The following is a 23,126-nucleotide window of genomic DNA, read 5'->3' as shown; positions in this document are numbered from 1 at the left end:
TTGTATTAAAGGAAAAAATCCCCCATAGAAGAATCTATGGATTAAAAGAAACTTACATTCTAATTTCAAAAAACCAGTTATGAAGGGGCACCTGCGTGGCTCAGTCGATTTAGCATCTGCCAACCTTGGCTCAGGTCATGATCCCAGGGTCCTGGGGTTAAGCCTTGCTTCGGACTCTCCATTCAGGGGCAAATCTGCTTCTCCCTCTCCCTCTGTGATCTGTCTCACTCTCTCTCTCTCAAATAAATAAAATCCTAAAAAAGAAAACCCTAACTAACTAGTTACTAAAAAACAAACAGGGGCGCCTGGGTGGCTCAGCCATTAAGCGTCTGCCTTCGGTTCAGGTCATGATCCCAGGGTCCTGGGATCGAGCCCCACACTGGGCTCCCTGCTCAGTGGGAAGCCTGCTTCTCCATCTCCCACTCCCCCTGCTTGTGTTCCCTCTCTCGCTGTCTCTCTCTGTGAAATAAATAAATAAAATCTTTAAAAACAACAACAACAAATGAGACAACTGGGGGAAATAGTGGAGAATGAACATTTGGTATTATGAATTGGTATGTGTGTGGTACATAATTATGTTTTTAAAAAGAATCATTTTTGGGGTGCCTGGGTGGCTCAGTTGGTTAAGTGTTTGCCTTCGGCTCGGGTCATGATCTCCAGGTCCTGGGGTCGAGCCCTGTGTTGGGTTCTCTGCTCAGCGGGGAGTCTGCTTCTCTCTCTCCCTCTGCCCCTCTCCCCCTGCTTGTGCTCTCTCTGTCTCTGTCAAATGAATAAAATCTTAAAAAAAAAAAAAGGAATCATTATTAACAGATAGAGACTGATTTAAAGATAGAATGATATAATATCTGAGATTTGCTTCAAAAAATGTCTAGGGTTGGGTGGAGGTAGGGAGTATGGGATAGATGAAATAAGACTGCTGAGGGAAAAAAAAACAATAAACAGTCTGGCTCTAGTCTCTCCCTCCTTTTTTTTCAGATTTTATTCATTTATTTGACAGAGGGAAAGAGGGAGCACAAGCAGGGGGAGCAACAGTCAGAGGGAGAGGGAGAAGCAGGCTCCCTGCTGAGCAAAGACCCTCCCCCATGCTGGGCTCGATCCCAGGACCCCTAGGATCACGACCTAAGCTGAAGGCAGACACTTAACAGACTGAACCACCCAGGCAACGCTCTAGTCTCTCTCTTAACATAAAACTTGTTTATATTATTCTCTAGTTTAAAACTCTTCAATGTTTCCTTGTAACCTAGAGATTACAGGATAAATTTGTCTCACACAAGATTCTGTACAAGCCAGTCTCAAATAATGTTTCAACATCATTAAGCATCCAGTCCACCTCATGCACCCCCACTTCCCAGCTAACCATACTATTCCTTTCTCACATCCCTGAACCATTTTATGTAAGCTACTCTATTCATCTAGAATACTTTCCTTAGCTCCCCGCACAGTGTGCCTGCCCAAGGCTTACTCATCCATCCTTTCAGGGTTACCCCTCTAGGAAGTATCTCCATGTACCACCCCTTCTTATAAACTCAAGGACTTCTCTCATGGCAACCTGTGCGCACACTTAAACGCCTGAATACCAACTTGGTCCATGGTTAGCCATATGAGGATGACTGTGCCTCCCCACTCACTACTCCCAGCACCATATCCCATGCTTGACTGCTGGACAGTACACAAAAATGGTTTTGCTGAATGAACAAATGACTGCAATTTGCAAGGAAAAAAAATTTATCTGGAGATAAAAATACAGGTACTCTGCGGAGTTTTTCTTAAACATACAACCTACAAATTAAGAGTTTACTTTTTGCAACACCTTTGTTCCACTTAATTTTATTATTTTTATTATATTTTTGCTGAATATTAAGATATTATGATCAGTGGATAATTTCCTTTTTCTAAATGTTCAGGCCATTCAACAACAGAAATCAACATTAAACTAAATCGGCTCATTCAAAGACTTAAATGTGCCTGGTCAGAGTAGGCCAAGACACTTGAGAGTAAAAGGAGCAACTAGGAATAATTAGGTCTGAGTGACAGGCGTAATTAACCATGACTGTCATATACCTGTGACATGATGTATAGCAACCCTAATTAGAGGGATAGAAAAACTAGGCTCTTCCAACAAAATAGGAATTAAAATATTTGCTTAAAATGTCAATTCACAATGAATTCCATCTCTATTTTCACATTCTGTTAAACCAGTTATATATATATATATATATATATACATACACACACACACACACACACACACACAAATTATGGCAGATGTTGACAAGATTTTGTTTTAAAGGAAAAAAAAGATTTACAAGTATCCATATTCAAAACTCAAATGTGGTAGACATCACATGTGAACACTGAACTGTATCCATGTCCACACCCATATTTCAATGATTTCTACTTATTTGGCCAATTTCTTCCAGACAACTATGGATAACTGACATTCCAGTTCTAAACCGAAGATGAAAAATCACTTTCCCAAGTAGGGCAAATTATTCATGGATACTTACTCATTACAGAATATTATTTGGAACACTAAAACACAAATGAATCAAGGAGGAAATCTATGTCCAAACATATTATTCTCCTCCTGTTTCTCGTTCCGTCAGATTCGGAAGAATTTTTTCACTCTGATAAGTTTGTCAGCAGAAAACGTCTGTGGGAGGGTTTGGTTTCCCACTGCTTTCGCACCCCTTCCTCCTCCTGGCACACAGCCGGACGCGTGGTGAGATCTTCCACCCCGAGGCAGCAGGGAGGCATTCACTCAGGCAGAAGTTTAGGTTTCAAACCCTGGTCCTCTCACTCAGAACACAACCACAGGCACATTTCCTTCCTACTCTGCTCATATCCTGTTACCATACAACAAGGGACGCCAGATGAAACGATCTTCCAGAATCCTCCTAGAACTGACAAATCTCTAATTCCTTGGTTTACTAATGTTTAGAAAAAGGGTATCACTGCAAGCACCTGATGCCATAGTTTTCTCTTTACCGCACAGATGCAATAAAACCACAAGTATTGTCCTTTGCAGTCACTGGGCGTAACCATGGCCCACTATTTACAAGAGTGTGTTAACAGTGTGCGCGAACACATACCAAGTCTTCAGAAGAGGGGTACGTCAGTGCCCTAAAAGGTGATCAATTTTCTTTAAACCAAATGAAGTATCCTTTTAACTCAGTCATTCGGAATTTCACATTTATCAATTTCAGCTGGTTGACCAGGTCAAATTGCAGGGTTCTTTGGGTTTTTTTAAAACTAAGTTGAATGAATCAAACATAACAAAGATACCGATAATTTTATGCTACCTTGAGGTGGACTTGATTATTCATTCAAATAAAAAGTTAAGTACCTATACTATGTGCCAAATTCCAGTTACTTCCTCTCTTCTTCATCCTGTGGTGCTCAAGTGGTACGTGACACACCAATGGCACTCACCCCCACAAGTTTCAGTGGCACCCCACACGTGGCTTTATGTGAGTTCCGCTGTCACCCCAGTTAGCTTCCTAGTACATCTACTCAGGGTGGCTTTCTAGAGAGTTTTGTTGGTTGCCTAGAAAGTGGCATTCCTACTTGCCAGCCTCAGCCTGTGGCATCTCAGGCCCTTCTCCACACTCTAGTGGACTACAGCTGTACCTTCTTTAAAGAGGTCTGCATCTCAACCTTGGATGGGCTCTCTTCCAAATTTATTCCTTTCTTGTATACTCTATCAGGCACAAGAAGTAGTAACTATTACCCTGTATCTGCTATTTCTGTATTCTTCAGAGCTCTTTTTACCCCTTAAATTTCTTACTAGTTACTAATTCTTTATTTTAACTTTCCCTTATTCAAACTACTATGTTTCTGTTTCTTAAATGGACCCTGACACAGAACTGGCACCAAGAGTCAGGCAATCCCAGAAGATAAACTTCCAAACATGGGATACAGCGATTGGTTTGGTCAGGCCTCTGGGTTTAAGTGCAGCGCTAACCCAGATGGGGTTGTCGATGGGGAAGAGGATGCTAGGGACCCGTGGCCTGCCGCAGCAACACAACTAACTGAGATACCTGTGATTGCTGAGGTGCAAACTGAAGCAAGTACCTGGGAGCCCAAGTACGTTCAGGCAATAACGCGGACTACGACTGCAGTGTGAATAGGTTCTCTCTATGGAACACACTGAGGGCTTACTGAAGCACAATGACAAACTCAGGTCTCTCAAGCTCTGACAGTCAGTCTGAGAACCAGAGAGTTGACATCACAGACTCAAAGACTCTCTTACTTCCTATCAGCCGAGGCTACTATGGTTAAGAAATCAAACAAAAAAGTTCAATACAAACTCACAGCCTCACCAAGTGTCTCATGTGTAGTCAGGACATTGACTGGAAAAGAAGAGAACAATGACACTTGGAATGGAGACATCTGGTTATATCTAGACAAGACTGACCATCCCGAAATCCCACGTCACTCTGAGCCTTGTTTTCTAGCAAAGGAGCCTGCCCTCTGGTGCTGGAGGATGACTAGTCTTCCTGATTCAAAACCCCAAGAAAAGTTCACCTGGGGCAGATGCCTTGAAAGAGGATGCTCATTTTCCTCATGGCCTACCACAACTACCCTCTGTTGCCTCTGGGCCTGTAACTACGGTCCAATCTCAGCATGCTCTAGGGCAGGGTTTGGCAAGCTGCAGTCCATGGGCCAAATCTGCCCTACCATCTGTTTTCATACATGGCTTATGAATAATTTTTACATTTTTAAAAAATAGAACTTTAAGAGTAGTTTTTTTTTTTTTAGGTTCCCAGCAAAACTGAACAGAAAATACAGAGATTTCCCATAAGCCCCTCCCACACCTAGCCCCCTCCCCCATCAACATTCCCCTGAGCATGGTACATTTGCTACCATCAGTGACCTACACTGACACATCATTATCACCCCAAGTCCATAGGGTTTTTACATTTTTTAAATGGTTTAAAAAAATAAAAAGAAGAAAATTTTCTGACATGTGAAAATCATGTGAAATTCACATTTCAGTGTCCATAAATAAAGTTTTACTGGAACATAGCCTGCTCACTTGTTTATGTATTATCTAAGGCTGCTTTTGTGCTACAATGGCAGAGTTGGGTATTTGTGACAGAGACCGTCTGGCCTGCAAAACCTAAATTATTTAAATGTGGATCTTTGTAGATAAATGTTTACCAACCCAGATCGAGGGGGACAGGTATACACTAAGATCCTGAAGAAAACAGCTTGTGCACAAAAAAAAAAAAAAAAAAAGTTAAGATTCTGGTATTTAAACCAGGGAAACGTGTATAAAAATAGATTCTAAGGATATCTGACCACAGGAAGTAGGATATAATTCTCTATCGGTCCTAATATATTGGTACGGATTCACTCACTAGAGATTACAAATTTAATGTGTTAGCTTATGCAGCTCAAAGTAGCTCTAAGCAGCTCATTCAACTGGTCGAAATTTGGACTCAAAAGTGAACTACATTTAATGAGGCAGAGATGCCAAAGCTTCCCCGGCAAGATGTAAAAGAGGGAATCCAAAGGCTTAGGGAGCTAGAAGTGTTGGAATAGATTTTTCATGATGACCTAAGTCGTACAAGAAGGCCCAGAAGAAACTCCTTTAAGGAATTAAGAAATGTATTATTAGTGGGGGCGCCTGGATGGCTCAGTCAGTTAAATGTCTACCTTCAGCTCAGGTCATGGTCGGGATTGGGGGGGGGTGGGAGGGTGGGAGGGGTTCCTGGGATGGAGCCCCACGTGGCGCTCTCTGCTCAGCAGGGAATCTGCTTCTCCCTCTCTCCCTGCCATTCCCCCTGCTCATTCTCGCTCTCTCTCTCTCAAATAAATAAAATCTTTAAAAAAAAAAAAGATTCTCCTCCTCCCTGCTCACATCCATGCACTCTCTCAAAACAACAACAACAACAACAACAACACAACAACAAGAAAACAAGACAAACATACCCAACAACAACAACAAGAAAAACCCAAAACTGGGAACAGACATACTTGGCAACTGGCAGAACTCCCACACTGGCTTCTTCCACACACACACATTACTAATTGGCTAACCCAACTGACAAATAACAGGAAGGGCTAAGTGGGAACCCCCTAGAATTTCTCTTCCCTACCACGATACTGAACCAGAAGCAACACCACCCAACCAAGAGAATTAAAGACATTAATGCCACTATCAAAGACTTGAAAAAAACAAATGCAGTGGTATCTATCACATCCACAATTAACCTGGCAGTTTGGTCAGGGCAGAAGTCAGAGGGATCTCAGAGAATGAACTCTATCCTAAACTTAATTAGGACGTTATTAGGACCTAACCTGTCAGGTCCCCACCTGGCAGCTGATGCCCAATGCAGCATCTTCAGTGGAGCAAATCAACATAGTCCTTGTACTTGGTACACAGTTCCTGACCTGGCTAATGTCTGTTTCCAATACCAACTTGCAAGTACCACCAGAAGCACTTGGCTTTTGCCTGCCTTTACACGCTTGTGAGAGCTTTGCCTCAGAGCTACATCGATTCTACCTTAATACAGCCCAGAGGTGCTGAACCTCAAGGAATTCCAAAAAATATCACACTAGCCCACCATACTGACATTATGCGAAATGGGTCTGATGTGTAGGAAGGAACAAATACAGATGCTTAGTAAGACATATGCAAACTAAGGGGACACGAGATAAACCACAAAAACTCAAGGGCCCTTCATAAGATTTCCCTTCCAAGGTAAACAGTGAGTTGCAACAACTCACAACACTAACAATGAAAAAAGAGATACACTGCTTAGTAGGCCTTTTTGGATTTTGTAGGCAACAAATACCACATCTGAGTGTCCTTTAATCCCTCTACAAAGTACCTAAAAGGCTAACCATTTAGAGTGAGGACCAGAGCAAGAGAAGGCTCTGCAGCAAGTCTGGACTGCAGTTCAAGCTGGTCTGCCACTTGCGCCTTATGATCCGGTTGATCCAAGATACTTGAAGCGTCCATGGCAAACAGGGATGCTGAATGGGGCCTCTAGCAAGCAAGAATAAGAGAATCACAGTCCAAACTTCTAGAATTTGAAAAAATCTATATTCTCTTCTGCAGACAACTATTCACCTTTTCAGAAATAGGTTCAGGCTTGCTATTGGCTGTTGGCAGAGACTAAATGCCTGAAAGTGGGCATAATGTGACCACATAACCTGAGCTTCTCACGATGAACTGGATGTTGTCTAACCCACCTGGCCGTAAAGTCAGGCATATGCAGTACCAATCTATCATCAAGTGGAAATGATAAGTAAGAGACTAAATTCAAGCAGGTCCAAAAATATGAGTAAGTCACGTGAGCAGGCTGCTCAGACACCTGATGCAACACTGACTCCTGTCACATCGCCTCTTCTCCCTTAACCCATGCCAACGGCCTCCTAAGAACTTCATTAAGATTAGCTGAATAGAGAAAAAAAACCAAAGTCTGGTTTGTACATGGGTCTGCAAAATACACTGGTACAAATACAGCACACAGCCTCCCTTAAAGGTAACCCTGAAGGACAGTGGTTGTTGTTACAACCCTCCCAGTGGGGAGAACTTTGAACAGTACATTGATTGTTCCCTCTGCCTGGAGTGAGATGGTCAGAGCACAGATTCACACTGATTATAAACAAGTATGAAGGATTTTATTGATTGGTTAAAGACTTGGAGGGAAATGGTGACAAGGAAATCTGGGGAAAATACCGGTGGACAAATCTCTCACAATGAGCACAGACTAAAATATTTGTGCCCCATGTGAATAATCACTAAAGAGCAGTCATTGTGGAGGAAGCTCTTCATAACCCCAGTCAACAGAATGACATACATATGTATATCAGTCAACTTCTTTCCCCAGCCACCAAAGTGCTTCCTCAGTGGACCCATGAAAAGGCGGCCATGGTGGCAGGGATGGAAGTTACGCATGGACTTAACAACATGGACTTCCCTTAAACAAGACTGACCTGGCTAAAGCTGCTGCCAGGTGTGTAATCTGTCAATGGCATAAGCCAACACTAAGCCTCCCAATATGGCACCATTCCCAGAGAGACTTGCTACCTGGTAGCAAGTTGATTAGACCAAACATCTTCCATCATGGAGAAAGGGAAGAGATTTGTCCTTACTGAAACAGACATGTATTCTGGATATAAATTTGCCTTCTCTGCCTACAATGTTTCTGTCAGCACCACCAGCCGTGGACTCGCAAAATGCCTGATCCACCAACATGAAACTCTTTAAGGATTGCCTCTAACCAAGAAAGTCAATTCACAGCAAAGTTAAAAAAAAAAAAAAAATGGGTCCATGCCCATGGAATTAACTGGTATTATTACATTCCATCACCCAGAATGGCTGTCCTAATTAAAAGATGGCATTGCTTACTGAAGAGTCAGTTACACTTTTAGTTGAAAGACAACATCATCCATTTGGGACTCCTTATTCCACTGAACCAAAATGCAGAAAAGGGGGTTACTTTACTGGCTGGGAAGACTGAGCCTGATTATCCAGGGGAAATTAGATTACTGGAAGACTATGTCTGGAACCCAGGGGATTCATTGAGATACCTCTAATACTTCTATGCTCATAATAAAGTTAATGGAATACTAGAGCTACTCCAAAAAGGCCAAACTACTAAGCAAATGAAAATCTGGGTGATTTCAAGTAAGTAAAGAACTTCAGCCAGCTGAGATTCTGGCTGAGTGCAAGGGAAACAGGAATAGAAGACACAGCTATCAGGCGGCTGGGTGGTCAGCTAAGCATCCGACTTTTGGTTTCAGCTCAGGTCATTATCTCAAGAGTCGTGGGATTGAGCCCCGTGGGGCTCCAAGCTCAGTGGGGAGTCTGCTTGAGATTCTCTCTCTCTCCCCCTCTCCCCTCACTCACTCTCTCAAATTAAATAAATGGAATCTTTTTTTAAAAAGACATAGATGTCAATTATGGTCTCACGACTAATTACAGAAACGAGAACTGTGATGGCTTTGCATATTTTCTCTTTGTTCTATTTTGTGTTTATTTGTACAGTCTAACCATTTTTCTTCTGCTCTTCCTTCTTCCCATTATAAGTTGCCAAAGGTTAACTCTGCAATCAGTCTCTTGACAACAGAATATTCAGTGAACTGTGATTTAGGGGTGAATAATACGTCCAGCAAGGAGACAGTGACTACAGTGACTAAGCATCTTCTCGTTTGGGAAAAGGATGAGAACTTCTCTATGAGAGAGAGTTCTATCTTGTTATGCGGAAATATAAGAGTTGTTCCATTGATATATGAGAGCTCAAATGCACGGAGAAAAGTACATATGGAAGCTAAGTAGCCAAAGGGGTAGACTGTGACAGTTACCAATGTACTGCCTCTTAGGCTCAAATCTTCCCTTTGTTGCCTTGCTTGTGATAATGGATCTGGACCCTGTGAACGCTTCTCCTCTTATCAGCTGGCATATTAGCTTAGTAGAGGGTGCTGGGGGAAGGGGCTTCTCTTCCTGCTTCCTTTGTGCTTTTCCATCTTCTTGTTCCCACGGTGCTCTGCTGGTGTTTTAGTGGGCACTCACGTGAGCATCTTCCCAAGCAAGTTCCACCAGTGACCCAAAGCTGTCCATCTGGTGATTCAGCAGTACCTCCATGTATAGATTCCTGTTTGCCAACCTTGGTTTATATCAACTCAACAAACATCTTTACCATCCACTGAAGACATGTAAGGTAAGAAACCAGCTTTGGGGGAGAAGAGCACTCTTCCAAATTTCTCTTTCCTTGGGTACTCTGCTGAGTCCTGGAGGTAGTAACTGTTTCCTGTATCTGCTATTCGTGTATTCTTAGTTTTCTTTACCCTTTAAAAGTTAATTCCCTGTTTAAATTACTGTGTGGTTTATCTCCTGACTAGACCCTGACTGATATGCATATTGAAAGAGTTAAAAAACTGTTGAGATGGCTAGAAAAAATGGGGAAAAGAATGACATTTAAACCAAAGAAAATAAATCAGAAGGCACATGTTAATTTCTAATCAAAAGGCTATCATGTGCAGGAAAGAACATACTGTATCTTTCTGTTCAGCACCAGTAACAGCAGCAGCTGTTTCAACAACAAAACACCTCTTTATTTTCCACAGAAAAACCGAAGACCAGAAATATTAACTGTTATTAACCAGAGAGCAGAACTCTTTCATGAAGACCTGTAAGGGGTCGAACATCAGTACTTACATTTCCAATCTGCACAGCTTTACGTCTTCTTACTTCATTTTAAATTGCTGAGAACCTACCGGAGACTCAGCCATGCCAGGTTTTTGCAGTGACAAAGTCCTAAGTTAGTTTTCTCACAAGAAACAAAACAAAAGCCTTTCCTTCAGTTTGCCTGGAATTCATTTAAAGAGTCACCTTCAATTCTGTCCTCTAGAAATAGAGCATCTCCAAACACACAGTGGACACCAGACATGTTCTAGTTACATCCAATTAAAATACTGTTATATAATCATTTAAATAGGAAAGGGGGCTGATGGCCAAACAGAGAGTGATTTATTGGCCAAACCATTTCCTGGGTTGGACCTGTAAGGATTTTTGATGTGGACATTAATCATCATCCTCATATATCTGACATTTATTAACCCCTTCCACCATGTTACAAAGCACCAACATTATTTTCTCTCTGTTAACCTAAACAATTCTTATATTATTAGTTCGCCTTTTACAGAAGAGGAAACTTCAGCTCAAGGAGGGCAAATAACTTGCCCAAGAGACCCAAGCTTATGGGGGTAGATCTTATGCCTGCTCTTCCCACAGCTTTCTCAAATCTAAACAAATCACTAAGAGGGACTTGTTTCCAGAAAGACATGTATTGATACCTGACAAAAATTACTGCAATTATATGTGGCCTTGCTCTTAAATTTCTTTTCCCATGTAAAGCCTGAAACAAACAGAGAGAACCATCTGCTCAGAGAAAGATGCTGGTTAAGAGAAGAAGGAAGTATGATCAAACTGCCATGGCACGTCACAATATACAAAATTCAAGTCAGATTATCATTTTGTTTATACACAAAATAGCAAGGGGGCCACTGCTCTTCTCCACATTAAACGCAACAGCCATTATGGTCTAGACAGAAGCTTGTGATTTCTTCAATAGCATAGAGAGATCGCAGCACAAGCCTTTATTATTACAAGTATTTTTTTCAGCCTCGGTGACATTTTAGCCATGAAAATGTGTTAGGTAAATAGGAAGGTGGAAAGTCACTGTAAATGTAACATTGTTAGGGATCTGGGAGTAACACCAGGGCAAATGGGCTAAATAACACATATGTGGGCTTTGCCCCCAAAGACAGGAGAGGATACATCTACCTGTATCCTGGATAAATTAAAAACTGCCTGCTACACATCTTACATGCTGCAGAAACACAGCAAGGGATTCTACGGGGGGAAGGCCCGATATCCTTTAGCAGGAGCAGGAAATGTGCAATGACAGAAACACCCTTCTGCTCCAGAGAGAGCACCCTCCCCGTACCCCCTTCACCTACTACTTTACGGCATCTTTTCTTTACGTCCTTCCAACCCTTCCATCTTAGTAGAAATATCACTGCCAACTTAGGACAGACTTTCTCAGAGACACATTTCTTTCCTTCAGGATTTTTTTTTTTTTAATTACACATTCAACAAGATGATTCATTCAATAGCTACTGAGCACATATTACGGTGCCAAACACTCTTCTAGGTGCTGGGCCACAGCAGTGACCAAAACAGAAACCCTATCCCTGTCATAATATTTATCCTCTAGTGGGGAAAGTCAGACAATAAGCAAGATAAACCATTAAACTGTACGAATTATAAAGTGACAAGTACCGTGGGGAAAAACGAAAGCAAAGAAGTTGGGAGAGAAAAACAGAAGGGGTATAATTTTAGATAGAATAGAGAAGGCCTCACTGAAAAGCTACAGAATGAACTATGAGTATCTTATATCTGAGGGAAGAACAATCCAGAGAAAATAGCCAGGGCTCAGAGCCAAAGAGCCCAAGGTAAGGGCCCACCTGGCTTGTTCAGTAACAGCAGCAAGAACACCAAGGAAGCAAAGCTAACATAGGGGACGGGTGACAGGGGTATCACACAGCCTTGTGGACTTGGCTTTGACAAGTGGCTACTTGAGATGGGAAACCACTGGCAGGGTTTTAAGCAAAAGAGCAACATGATCTATATACAGGACCACTCTGGATGCTGTTGAGAATACACTATAGGGAGCAGACAAATGGAGGTGGGAGACTAATTTGGGGGCTATTACGGTAGTTGAGGTGAGAGGGGGTGGGTCCAATCAGGGAAAGACAGTGGGGGTGGTGAGAAGTGGTCAGGTTCCAGTTGCTTTTTCTGACAAATTAGATGTGGGGTGCAAAATAAAGAGATAGGGAAGCCAAACGTTTAGGCTGAGCAACTAGAAGAACATTCCTTCCATTTAATGAATGGAGAAGTAGGTTTTGGTTTTTGTTTGTTTTGTTTTGATTTGGGGGTGGGGGGGTAGAATCAGTTCAGTTTAGGACACCTCAATTTTGAGATGTCCACTTCATATCCAAATGGAGATTTCAAGTTCTAATTCAAATTTCCCTAGTTCTCATCCAAACTCCTCGTGGAATTTAACTATTATTACACATCTGTTCTTACCAAATACTCCTTATAACTCTTTAGCATTTAAGTAATGTTTACATATTTGTGTATTTCTCTCTGCGACTGGACAAGCTAGAACAAATCCACAAGACAGCTAATATATAAAGCATTACTTTGATTCTAAAGAGGTCTGTCGTGTACATGATGGTTAAGTTGAAAAGCACCTTTTTTACTGAGCTAGCTTATTTATTTTTACCATTTCTTATTTTTACCATTTTTTAATTTTTACCATTTTTAAGTGTACAGTTCAATAGCATTAAGTACATTCACAATGTTATGCAAACATCACTGCCATCCATCTCCAGAACTTTTTTTGTCTTGTGAAACTTAAACTCTGTCCCCCACTTTCTGTCTCTATGAATTTGACTATTTCTATATGGTACCTCATATAAGACTAATCATATAAGTAGAATCAGTATTTGCTCTTTTGTAACTGGCTTATTTCACTTAGTATAATGTCTTCTTCAAGGTGTATCCATGTTGGGGCATGTATTAGAATTTTCTTTCTTTTTTAAGGCTGAATATCACTCCGCTGTATGCATATATCACATTTTATTTATCCATCCATCCATCAGTGGGCATATGGGTTGCTTCCACCTTTTGGGAATTGTGAATAATGCTGCTGTGAACACGCGTATATAAATATGTTCAAGTCTCTGCTTTCAATTCTTTGGGGTATATACCCAGAAGTGGGATTGCTGGATCATTCAGTGACTTCCTACCAGTGACTGACATTTTGCTGCTGCTTTGGAAGCTCCTAGAAGCTCACTGTCGTAGTAATCATTTGTATACATCCTTTTATCCACACCCTAGAATTTTTCAAAAGGAGTTAATCCATGAGCAACATAAAAGCCATGTTAAGAGTTAATTCTGTTTCTCCTTTAAAACATTAAGAGCCCTAAAATACATGAATAAAAAACTAACCAAACTGAGAAATAAGACTGTTCAACAATGATTATTGTAGACTTTAATACCCCACTTTCAATAATTAATAGAATACCAATTACTAGAACACCAATAAGGAACAGAAGACCTGAACAACATTATAAACCAACTAGACCTAACAGACATTTTATAGAACATCCCATGCAACAACAGCAGAATATACATTCTTCTCAAGTACACATGGAACATTTTCTAGGACAGACCATATGTTTGGCCATAAAACAAGCCTGAATATATTTAAAAGGACTGAAATCATAAAAACTATGTTATATAACTATGATGGAATGAAATTAGGAAATGACAACAGAAGACAGTTTGTGAAATTCACAAATATGTGGAAATTAACAGCATACTCTTAAATTACCAATAGGTCAAAGAAATCACAAGGAAATCAGAAAATACTTTTAAGATGAATGAAAATGAAAACACACCCAAATTTATGAGATGCAGCTAATGCAGCGCTAACAGGGAAATTTATAGCTATAAAAATACCTACATTAAGGGGGGGGTAAAGAAAAATCACACATCAATAACATAACTTTCCACCTTAAGAAACCAGAAGAGCAAACTAAACCCAATGCAAGCAAAAGAAAGGGAATAATAAAATGAGAGTGAAAATAAATGAAGTAGAAAAGAGAAAAATAGAGAAAACTCAATAAAACCAAAAGTTGATCTTTTGAAAAGATGGACAAATTTGACAAATCTTTAATTGGACCAATCAGGAAAAAGAGATAGGACTCACATTACTACACTCAGAAATGCAAGAGGAGATGTCAACACCAATCTTACAGAAATAAAAGGGTTTATAAGTGAAAATTAGAAACAAGGGTATGTCAACAAATTAAAGAAGAAATGGGCAAATTCCTAAGGCAGGAACTACTGAAACTAATTCAAGAAGAAAAATATTAGGATGGGAAATTCCAGAACGAACTTTTGTGATTAGTTCTATAGTTTCTAACAATTAGGCTTTGGAAATTAGTTCCATGATAGGTGGAATTCCTTCAAATTTCCCTCTATGGAATTCAAGAACCCCATTCTTTATAATAAGGCATAGGCAGACGAATTTTTCATTGAATTAACCTCTTGGTTAACTGGACACCTCTTGTGCCCAATCCTCCTTAAAAGTCCATCTTCCACTCCACACCTATACCTGCAGCATCCAGCTGCATGTAGGTGTGGTGTGACCGCCCTTGAACCAAACCAGAGTTTCTGCTTCACCCCATCTCTGATAGCAGAGATGAGACATCCGCAGCCTGGCACTGCAAAAGTACAAACCCAGAAGCACAACCATTAACCAAGAGATGGCACAGGATTAAGGCCACTTTGTCCACAGAAATGACTAAGTTAGTTATACCTCATGGCATTGGCTTTTCTGCTTTCCAGTTTCGTTTTTCCTGGTCCCCTACTCTTTTTTCCATGGGATCACTTCTCAAAATAAACTACCGACATACATACAAAGGCCCTGCCTCAGCCTGGATTTTCTTTCAGAAAGTAGTGCCTAAAAAGGGCTTTAAAACAGGCCTTTAAAGGTCCGTTCCTTTCAACTGCCTTTGTGACACTTGGTAGCACTCAGAAGACCTACTGTGATATGACATACTGTGGCAGAGAGCGCACTGAGCTCATCAGCCTAGGTTCAATTTTGAGCTCTGTTATTAACCTAACTTCAACTTCTTCAAATGAAAATCAGATATACTGTTACACATCCCAAAAGAGTTTACAAACTCTATGGGTTATACAAATGACAGTTATCCTTATTATTCATAGGATGTATCAGAAAAACCTGTTCAGGGGCGCCTGGGTGGCACAGCGGTTAAGCATCTGCCTTCGGCTCAGGGCGTGATCCCGGCGTTCTGGGATCGAGCCCCACATCAGGCTCCTCCGCTATGAGCCTGCTTCTTCCTCTCCCACTCCCCCTGCTTGTGTTCCCTCTCTCGCTAGCTGTCTCTATCTCTGTCAAATAATAAATAAAATCTTAAAAAAAAAAAAAAAAAAGAAAGAAAAACCTGTTCAAGTCTACATTCAGGTAAAAATACAAGATCAAGTTACAGAAGCTGTGTGTGAAAATTAGTTCTTTGAGTAAAACTCTTCTGGTTTCTGATAGAGTATGGCTCTATCTATAATGCTTTAATCTCTTTCAGAAAGGATAATGTATTCATATATATTACTTATAAAATCACAAATAAAAAAGAAAAATCTGTATCTACATATGCCTTTTGGCATAAGGTGGAGTTTCACTCCATAAAGAGAAGCAAATCATATAAACAAAGTTATGGAGTTATGGTTTATTTTATTTTATTTTTTTAAGATTTTATTTATTTGACAGAGACAGCCAGCGAGAGAGGGAACACAAGCAGGGGGAGTGGGAGAGGAAGAAGCAGGCTCACAGCGGAGGAGCCTGATGTGGGGCTCGATCCCAGAACACCGGGATCATGCCCTGAGCCGAAGGCAGACGCTTAACGGCTGCGCCACCCAGGAGCCCCCAAAGTTATGGTTTAAAAAGTGTATCAGGGGGCACCTGGGTAGCTCATTCGGTTAACCGTTTGCCTTTAGCTCGGGTCGTGATTGGGATCGAGCCCCACAAGGGGCTCCCTACTTGGCAGGAAGCCTGCTTCTCCCTCTCCCACCGCCCCTGCTTGTGTTCCCTCTCTCGTTGTCTCAAATGAATAAATAAAATCTTTAAAAAATAAATAAATAAAAATAAAAAGTGTATCAGAATAACAGATTCACACAAAGCTCAGGAAGAAGCTGTTTTGTCTTATTCAATACCAAGCTCCAACAGAAACTGCAATCAAATGGCTCACTGTACAATTAAATGCTCAGCGCACAAGCTGGTTTTCAAGGGAGTCCTAAATACCCTAGAAGGGAATGTAACATGTTGTTTTAGTGGGTATATGTGGAATTTTCTGATTAGTCCTACATTTTTACCAGAAAGACATGAAAAACAACAAAAACCTTCAAGAAACACAAGGTGTTCATATTTTACTCGTGTGTCTCCAACAATCAACTCATATCTGGAAAATGAAAGAAAGAAACCAAACCTTTGTTTCCAGGATTCGGGGAGGAGGATGGGGGAAAGGATGTCTTGCTGTGTCTACGTCTAGGAACACGGTGTGCAGCTTTATGTTCAGGCTTCATTTATAAGTTATAATGCCCATTTAGACGTTGGTTATAATAGCTGCTCAGAAACTCTAACATTACAGATCTATTTTTCTGCTAAGATTTCACATTTCTGCTTTCTCAGAATTTTTCTTTTTTTTTTTTTTAAGGTTTTATTTATTTATTTGAAAAAGAGAGAGAGCAGGGGGAGTGGGAGAGGGAGAAGCAGGCTCTCCACTGAGCAGGGAGCCCGATGCAGGACTCAATCCCAAGACCCTGAGATCATAACCTGAGCCAAAGGCAGAGGCTTAACCGACTGAGCCACCCAGGCGCTCCTCTCAGAACTTTCCTAATGCTAAATTCTTTGCACCTTATCTGATGCTACAGGAGACAGTGATGAAACACCTAGGATCTCATTTCTGTCATGACACTCTGACAAAGTAGTTTTACTGTTACCCTGCTGTTATGACCTGAGGGACTGATATCACATCACATTCAGAATGGTTCTCACAATAAAAAACTACCTAGTCTGTTCACAAGGGAAACCACCAGTAACACTGCCATTTGTGGAGCACTTAGCATACTGCATCCAGCTTAGCCTCCATGGTAGCACAGACGTTTCTACCACAAACAATTTGTGGTTAAGTCTTGTTAAGCCTTCAGTGTAATGGAAATAGCATCAATATAAAATTGAGGATAATCCATTCTTACACATTACTTAGAAATGAAGCTGATATTCTGTGCCCAGCCCATCAGTCCTGTCTTTGTCCAGAACCCTCTCTAGCTTCCTAGCTCCACCATATTATCAGGTCGACAAGGGGGAAGAATCCAATGGTAGCCAGGTTTGTTTGTTTCTTTCTTTTTAAGATTTTATTTTTAGAGAGAGAGAGAGAGAGAGAGAGCAAGTGGGGGGGGGGGGCAGAAGGACAGAATCCTCAAGCAGACTCCCAGCTGAGCCCCAAGTCAGACACGGGACTCAATCTCACAACCCATGAGACCATGACCTAAGCTGAAACCAAGAGTCGGACGCTTAACTAACTGAGCCACCCAGGCGCCCCTCATCTCACTTTCATCAAAATGAATATACTAATAAGATCCGAGAATTGTCCCCATCTCACCAAAAGCTTTAATCCTAGTGTGCTTATAAGAAAGTTAGTGAGATTTGTGAATTATTATTTATAGTATTTAAATTCTTGTGCTTTAAACCTAAGAAGAGACTGTGTTAAATCCTATTAATAAAAGAAAACCTAAAAGGGCTCCTGGGTGGCTCAGTTGGTGAAGCGTGTGACTTGATCTTGGGGTTTGAGTTCGAGCCCCACACTGGGTATAGAGATTACTTAAAAACAAAATCTTTAAAAAGATACCTTAGAACGTTAAATTGAGTCTTCTTAATAAAAAGAAATGTCTTGCCAAGCTAAAAACGTTATTTATGCCACACAAATTACCTTAGGCATAGAACCTTTTCAATGTCTTAATTCAGTCAACATATTGCATTTGCAAATCTACCTACTGTAAAGAAACACTAAGCCAGAATGGGTAGGGAAGTGCGCATTCTACTGAATTCTTCCCAGCTGCAGCATACTAGAGATCATCAAATAATACAGTTACAAAATTAAAATGTCATTGAATGTCACAGTTTCACCTGATAGTTCAGAACGTATTTTAGAAAGACTGTGAACATGAATTTTAACTAAACATACATGTAGTATTAGAAGGCATCTAACAATAATTGATACGCCATGTAACTCTTTTGGGTTAACTGCACATTGCCACTCTGCCAACTGTTTTTCCCACCAGATGCTATGAAATATCAGTCATTTGGGCTTCTTAACTCTTACAGACTCTGAGAATTAAAAATGACAACATAAGTGAAAATGAAAATGTCCGGCAAAACGTAAAAAGCTCGTACAATTATGAAATTATTATGGGTAGGATCACAAGTTTAGTTACACCAAGAACTCATTCCTCAAGACTCAGTATTTGCCAAACTCACATCTTAGTCACGTTATACTTCAATAATTAAGACTCCAACCAAAATCCAGTCTGTAAGGTGTTAATGTAAGATGTTTATTAGTGTAATTTATTTAGCACAATGATCACATTAAAATGTCCCAATATACAAACTGTTGAAGTGTAAAGTCACAAAAAATATAAACTCAGGTGCGTGAGCGAGGTTATATAAAATATTATTTGTAAACAATGTTCTACATCTTCAACATTGGGCCAAAAAAGGGAGGGAAAAAGAGAGAGAGAGAGAGAGAGAGAGAGAGAGATTACATATAAGAAGAAACATCGTATTTCAACACAACAATCCTGACCAGTCTGGTAACCTCATACTTGGGTGTGACCACGATGGCAACACAGCATTTCCTTATAGAACTGGCTGCTTCATACAAAGCTATATGCAAAACAAAATGAAACATCCAAGTGAAACAGAGAGCTAACAATGTACACCAGATTTTAGCTGGCTAGGAGTAGAAAATTTCAATTCCATTAAAAAAAAACAAACAAACCTTTTTTTGGAGGAAAAAAAAAGTCAAACAAAAACACAGCAAAATGGAAATAAAAGTGGAATAAATCAATGTAATAATGGAGTGTGTGTCCCTTTGACCACTGCCAGAGCAGAGCTGCACCCAGGCTTCTCCAAACACCTGTCACTTAGACAAGCTGTAGAGACTGGGTAGAGGTGATAGAAAAATGTCAACCATGATCCTTAAAAAGTTAGTACTACCAGTTTTAAAAATTTCCCTAGCCAAAAAACCAAAGCCAAACCAACCAACCAAACACAGAGAACCAAAACACATACTGAACAACTGCACACCAAAGGGAAAATGCTCTGTTCTATTTGATGGGTGCTCTCCCATGGTAAGAGTTGTCATATTTTATCAACTGCTTAGAAGGTAAGCATCAGCATATCCCTCTAAAATGTGCCTCATCTAAGTGTCTTCTCTCCAAGAACTCTTGGCAGCGTGGCCCGTTTGTGATCAGAAGAGGGAATGAATGCTTCCTAAATTCCAGAAGTCGCAGGGACTCAGTTTAAACTTCCATAATATTCTGATATTTCCACCTCAAAAGCAGCTTTGTGTCAGAGGATCTAAAATAATGTACATCTCCAAATCTTCCTCAGAATATACAGAATACACTGCCAATTATTTATTTTAATTTGAAACAATCAATAACTTCATGATTATGACAACCTCCATAATCAGTAAGAGGACAGAAAATTAAAGAGTATTTCACATTCTGGACCTTAAATCAGAACTCCTCTAAGATTTCAAAACATGGCCCAGGTTTTATATTCTATTTCTCAAAATCCAATCAAAGCTTATTATCCGAAAAGTTTTGCAGATTTTTTCTAAATGGTTCTTCCAGGTTTTTTAGCTCTTAGTGTGGGAAAATGAGGAACGAGAATAAGAAAGTCCCATTGGGACAATCCTCAAAATACACAGAGTATAAATTCTAATGTTCATGGTAAAGGTCTTCACATGTGATCCACCAATCCCACTGGCACGCTGCTCCAGAGATCAAAGGGATACTGGACACGACCTGAACAGAGTGTGAGTCCAATCTGATAATCATTTCATTAGAAAGCTGATAAGCTGGTTGTGGTTCTTCAGTGTACTGCAATGTACTTTCATTCCCATGTTTTTATAAAGGAAGTTGTTTTCTATCTGTGTCAACATCCCAGTAGTCTAACAATACAGGGTTGCATTTTAACTTCTCAATTCTTGTTTTGATAGCTCATGATCATGTTATGAAAGTAACTTTGGTTATACAATTTCACAGACAATAAAAGGTTGTCAGATTTTCAAGAGAATCTAAGCCTCTACACAAATAAACCATAATTTCATCATAAAAACCATTTCAGCCCAACTTACAAATAACAAAATACGGTTTAATTTGAGGAAATGCTTTCCAAAGTTTAATCAGAGCTACTCTAAATGAGAAAACTTTAAATTAAAATAGCTATCGTTACTCAGATTTTAGTAAGGTAGAAAGAAACATAGGTAGCCTGAAAGATTACCTTTCCCTAAAAGCAAGCTCACAGAGGGAGAGAGGAGGGGAAGGGAAAGGGAGGGTCAGCTGCAGTACTGGTGGACTCAATCCCTTTATGAAAGCACACGTTCTCATTTGGTGTTATGAGATCCTGATTCATTTTGAAGATCTGAAAACCAAATGGCAACGGCCAACTCAAAATGTTTAAAGAAAAGAAAAAAACGTGAGATTGAATTAAATGATAAAATGAGTTTTAAAAGAGAAAAAGAAACAAAAGACCTTAGATGACCTTTATAAAATACTAAAATTAAAAAGAATTCATCTTGTACTTTGTGCTCACAAAGGGAAAGGAGGTTCCATCAAGCCCTGCAGAGCACAAGAGGAAGCAGGTGGTTTGCTCAGGCATCAGCAGAAATAGGCCCGAAGAACTACCCTCCGCTTCTTCTACACCGTGTCCAGGAAGGAAAAGCAAAGCTCTGCAAAATGCTGAAGGTTTTAGAAGTGTAACGGTGCTTAGGAAAGATCACTGGTCTGGTGTTGCAGCAGCCCCAGTGTGGAGAGACACGCTAGGCTTCTAGGAGGAGAAAAATAGAAAGGGAGGAAGAAGTAGGAAAGGGAAGGAAAGGGCAGAAAAGCACAGGTCATTAGTAAACAGCAAGTTCAACATAGCAAGGTGCTCATAAACCCTTTATACGCTATCAGTGGAGCTGGTCTGCAATTAGGACTAGAGACAACATCCTGAATGAAACAGAAATGGGAATTTTCAAAATGGCACTGAACTACATGCTCTAGTTTAGTAATGGCCAAATTAGAATGAGGTCACAACATGCTCCAGAAACGTGCACTCTCTGTCCCCTCCCTACTCCTTCCCATCCCCAGTAAAACATGCATATTTTCAAGAGGTCAAATTCAGAATGCAAACAACTTCCCAGGTATGTGAACTATATTCTACCTGCTGCCATAATGTCATTGGGTAGTTAGTTCATAAATATCTGGGTTCTTTTTTGCCACGAGGGAATTAAAAGTCTTGAAACAGTAAGGGCCAGGCTGTATGTTTTTCCTGTTCTTCTTTTCTGTGTTATTAAGAGTTGGCAATGGGAAGCAATTGCTACACAAAGTTTGAATCTCTTCTGGTCACACCTGGCATCTTGCTGGAGAAATCTACTCTAGTTTTGATAGCTGTTTCCTTTCTGGATGAAAATGGCATCCACTCTTTCAACTAGCTAATCAAGTCAATCCCCTCCAAGCCTTTCCTTCCCCTCACACTGCCTCCTTGTTAAAGAAAGCTGACTTACTCATTTTTTAAAAGTTCATATTCAAGCTTCTCCTTTAATCACAGGGATATTTCCATAAATGTTTCCTAAGAACTATACTACATAGATGACCTTGCTTTCAAAGCAGGCACAGAAACAGTCAATAATACAACAAAGATTATAAAAAAAAAATACAAAAATTTCAGTTCACAAAACTGGAAGATAAGGTGGCACTTCTGGCTGTTTTTACCTTAAAGTAAAGCGTTTCTAAGTTATGAGCTGCTAATAAGAATGTTAATGTCACTGGGCAAAACTAACATTCACAACAAAAGGAAACCAGCGATCAATAAATCTGAGGTACAAAGATATATACAACATTTCCAAAGGTCACAGAATAAAGAATAAATCCTGGAATAATTGCTGGCTTTCTCGAAACCTTCAAAACCGAGAAGTCATACAGTGGCTCAAGGAAAGTCTTCTCCAGGCTGAGGTAGGCATACAAGAGAAACACAGACACCACCCACATCTAGTGCTTGTCTCCAGTGCAGTAATGTGAATCAAATGTTACGCCCCAGGTAAGAGCACACTCTGTTGCAAAGACCAATTTACTTGACCATTAGATGTGTACTCATTTGGGTCAACAGTGTCAGCCTGATCACAACTGCAAAATGAGTGCAGTTATTCACAGAAATACAAGCTGACTCTCCAATCAGCTACCTAAGCGAAAATTTGCAGAGTACATCCCTGTGGACCCTGCTACTGCTTCGAGAATTCTGCTCAATACAAATACACTGGGGGTCCGGGGCTGGTGCCAGTTATGAGGTGGGAAGCCACAGGGGCTCAGGGCTGGCTGATGGAGTAGCAAAGCCCTGGTTAATGAGCTAGCAGTTAAAGTTAAAGACAGATTTCAAAAGTAACGTTAATGGGGAGAAAAAGAAAAAGACTGAGGGCAAAATCGAAGGGGAAGAACTTTTAATTTGCAGCTCACTGGTTTCCTAACATTGAGCCATGGAAAGCCAGCTAAGTGCAGTGGAGAAGAGCCTGGATAAAGAGCTGTAGTGGTCAAAGGCCTCCAATATAACAAATTTTGATGATTAGTCTGCATCTCTAAGCGTATTTTTAAGATTGATCCAGCTCTTGTGTGGTATAATTAAAACAAATATTCAAGAAACATCAAAGGAAATTCACTCTTTCTTTCTGTTGTTGGAGATGTTTTGGGGCAGAGG

General features: G+C 40.4%; 1 protein-coding gene across 9 annotated transcripts in view; it reads right to left on the bottom strand.

Annotated features, from left to right (window-relative positions):
• MAP4 (microtubule associated protein 4) overlaps window positions 1-23,126 on the bottom strand; it is a 176,989-nt gene that overhangs the window by 78,578 nt on the left and 75,285 nt on the right. The window lies entirely within an intron of this gene.

Source organism: Ursus americanus, chromosome 14, assembly GCF_024610735.1.
Source record: "Ursus americanus isolate L20-20 chromosome 14, mUrsAme1.1.p, whole genome shotgun sequence".
Classification (NCBI taxonomy): Eukaryota; Metazoa; Chordata; class Mammalia; order Carnivora; family Ursidae; genus Ursus; species Ursus americanus.
The sequence above is the reverse complement of the archived record's forward strand: the minus strand, read 5'-3'. Positions and strand labels throughout refer to the sequence as shown.